The 3,515-nt window shown below is 45.5% G+C and overlaps 1 non-coding gene across 1 annotated transcript; it reads right to left on the reverse strand.

Moving 5' to 3' along the window:
• Positions 1-1,437: 1,437 nt before the first annotated feature.
• LOC112580530 lies at positions 1,438-1,540 on the reverse strand. Its single transcript, XR_003104924.1, has one exon. It is a non-coding gene; the product is annotated as a U6 spliceosomal RNA (small nuclear RNA).
• Positions 1,541-3,515: the final 1,975 nt, after the last annotated feature.

The raw sequence follows: 3,515 nt of genomic DNA on the forward strand, positions 1-3,515 counted from the left end.
TTCCCAACCCAGGGATCGCACCTAGGTCTCCCGCATTGCAGGTGGATTCTTTACCAGTTGAGCCACCAGGGAAGCCCTAAGTGCTCAAAACACTTAGATTATTCTACGGTTGGGCAAACTCATCTAACACAAAGGCTACTTTATAATGAAGTGTTGAATGTCTTGTGTAATTTATTGAATACTGAAAGTGAAAACAGAGTGGCTGTCTAAGTACAGACTGTTTGTAGGTGTATTCATTGTTCACCACCAATGATCGCCTGGCTGTCCGGGAGCTTTGGGCTTGCTGCCATTGCCCAGCATCAAACGAAAGGATCGTACCACACACCACCAAGGCCAGGAAGAGATCAACGTTCAAAATTTGAAGAACAGTTTCTGATGAGTGCATATTGCACCACTGTAAAAAGTCAAAAAAATTGAAGTAGAACCATCGTAATTTGAAGACCATCTCTATCTGGCTTTCTCTCACATGCAGGATACACACACCCTTTTCCAAGCATTCTCCAAAGTCTCATCCCGTTATGATATCAGGTTCAGGCTCTTCGAGAGATGCCTTTTTAAAAATGTTATTGTATTTGTTTATTTATTTTTGGTTGCCCCGGGTCTTCACTGCTGGGCATGGACTTTTCTCCAGCCGCGGTGGTCAGGGACTACTCTGTGTTGCAGTGCGTGCATGGCTTCTCTTGGTGCAGGACACAGGCTCTAGGCACGCAGGCTTAGTAGTTGAGCTCCAGCGCTCTAGAGCATGGGCTCAGTCGTTGTGGCACATGTGCTTAATTGACCCAATGCATGGGGAATCTTCTCTGACCAGGGATCAAACCCATGTCCCCTGCATCGGCAGGTAGATTCTTATCTACTGCACTACCAGGGATACCAAGGGATGCCTCTTTTTTTTCTTGAGTTCTCTGTTGCAGCTGCTATTGCACCATCCTCTTAGAAGTCTTAGAAGCACTACTGTCTAGCTGAGAGGAGTGAGGAAGCAGGCCCTTAAGGTTCCTAGGGAGATTTTTGCATACTTGAAAAGGTTTTGAAGCACCATCTTAATTTTTTCTGAGGTCAGAAACTTCTGTCTTACAGTCCATGCACCTGATTCCCTATTTTACTCCTAGGAGGCTCCACGTTCTGATTCTGTCTACTTGTTTCTTCTTAATGTCGTTCTCCTTTTTCTCAAACCCACCTCACTCACTCCCATATTTCTTGTAAGGTTGAATCTAGAGGCTTGATGGGATTCAGGTTAACTGTTTCGGCAAGAATACTTCATAGGTGATTCGGCATACAATATGCTGCACGGCATCTATAGACACACACTATCGGGTTATCCCATCAATAGTGTGTTAGGTTTGATCACTTGCGTAGGGTGGTGACCATCAGCTCTTTCCTTTGTAAAAATACATTGTCTTCTTTGTGATTAGCCTGTAATCTGTGGGGTGATACTATAAAAAAAATATGTAATGCTTCACAGGTTCACTTTATCCTTGTGCAGGGGCCATGCTAATCTTTCTGATATTCTTCCAGTTTTACTCTGTGCTATGGAAGCAAGTGCTGATCTGGGTTTCATGCATACAGATGTCCCATCTCTTACCCCAGCACCTCCTCCGGTTCCAGGTGTCTGTTGACTGAGCTTAGAATATCCCCCAAATGTTCTAGTTTCTTTGGTAGTAGTTTTTTTTCCCCCTATCCATGTTTAAGCTGTGTTTTTCTTTGCTCCAGTTTTTCTATCAATCTGATCCCATCTGCTTTCTATCTCATAGGAATTCATGTATAATCTGCTCTTCTGGTGGCACTCTTTATTGCTTTCCTATGTTTTTATGGGTTTCATGTAGAGACATGAAATACAGCAGGGATCCTTAAGAATCCTTTCCCGTGTGAGGCAGGAAATAGGAAGGGTGGTGTGTATGGCTGTGTTCAATCAGACGTCTCCAGCTAATCTTCACTCTTGGTAACTGTATCATTGGGTAACAGTGAGAAATTAGCTGCAGATGGAGATGGAAACCAGCTTATTACTGCCTGGTATTAATCAAATTAGGCTTTCCAGGTGGTTCATTGGTAAAGAATCTACCTGCAATGCAGGAGACACAGGCGATGTGGGTTTGATCCCTGGGTCAGGAAAATCCCGTGGAAAAGGAAATGCAAACCACTCCAGTATTCTTGCCTGGAAAATCCTATGGACAGAGGAGCCTGGTGGGCTACAGTCCATGGGGTCGAAAACAGTTGGACATGAGGAACCCACCAGGCTCCTCTGTCTGTGGGATTTTCCAGGCAAGAATACTGGAGTGGGTTGCCATTTCCTTTTCCAGAGGATCTTCCCAACCTAGGGATCAAACCCACATCTCTTACGGCTCCTGCACTGGCAGGCAGGTTCTTTACCAATGGTGCCACCTGGGGGAAGAGACCCTAATCCAATATGGCCAGGGTCCTTATAAGAAACAAACACCAGGGATGTGCCTGCATAGAGGAAAAGCCATATGACGACATCATCTGCAACCAAGGAGAGAGGCCTCAGGAGAAACCAGCCCTGCTGACACCATGGTCTTGGACTTTCAGCCTCCAGTACAGTGAGAACTTTTCTGTTGTTTAAGCCACTCGGTCTGTGGTATTTTGTTGTGGTTGTCTTAGCAAGCGAATACACAGATCATGGAAGACAGGTATGACTTAGCAAGGAGTTTAGAATTTATTCTATAACCCAGGGACTTATCTGGTAGTCCAATGGCTAACACTCCTCAATCCCAATGCAGGGAGCCAGGCTCAATCCCTGGTCAGGGAACTAGATCTCACATGCCGCAACTAAAGATACGGCATGCCACAGGTGAAGAAAAGAAAGATCCCGTGTGCCGCAACTAAGGCCTGGCCCAGCCAAATACTTTTTTTTTTAAGAACTTATTCCATAAACAATGGGGAGCTGCTTGGATTGTAATCAGGGGAGTAACAGGATCAACAGGATCAGATCTCTGGGGTAGAAAGATCACTGTGACTGAGTGCAAAGGAACTTTGGAAGAAGGAGAGAGAAGAGGCAGAGGAAACCTGGTCAGGAAGCATTCTGAGAGTACAGGTGAGAAGTGGTGAGGGATCGAATAAAGGCAACTTTATAGACAAAAGAATGAAAAAAGGTAGACTCAGCAGAATCTATTGAAAGGTTGGATATAGGGATGTGAGAGGAGAAGTAATATTGAATTCTTCCCAGGGGCCTAGATTGGGCAGTGATCGTGGTGGGTATTTGTTCTACTCCTCAGCTTGCCCTTCCCTAAAAGTGCCTAGATTATCATGCAGAAATTGGCCTTCAGTCTCCCCTGTTGTGCAGCCCATGTGCTTTAGGAAACTGACCCCCTTCCAGCTTTAAAGGTGGGCCATGAGCACCTGCATGAGTGCTCAGCTGTGTCTGACTCTTTGTGACCCCGTGGACTGTAGCCCGCCAGTCTCCTCTGCCCATGGAATTTCCTAGGCAAGAATACTGCCATTTCCTTCTCCAGGGCCTTGGTTGACTTACACTAATTAGCTTATTCCATTGCTCTCACAGTAGT

Source organism: Bubalus bubalis, chromosome 18 (genome assembly GCF_019923935.1).
Source record: "Bubalus bubalis isolate 160015118507 breed Murrah chromosome 18, NDDB_SH_1, whole genome shotgun sequence".
Classification (NCBI taxonomy): Eukaryota; Metazoa; Chordata; class Mammalia; order Artiodactyla; family Bovidae; genus Bubalus; species Bubalus bubalis.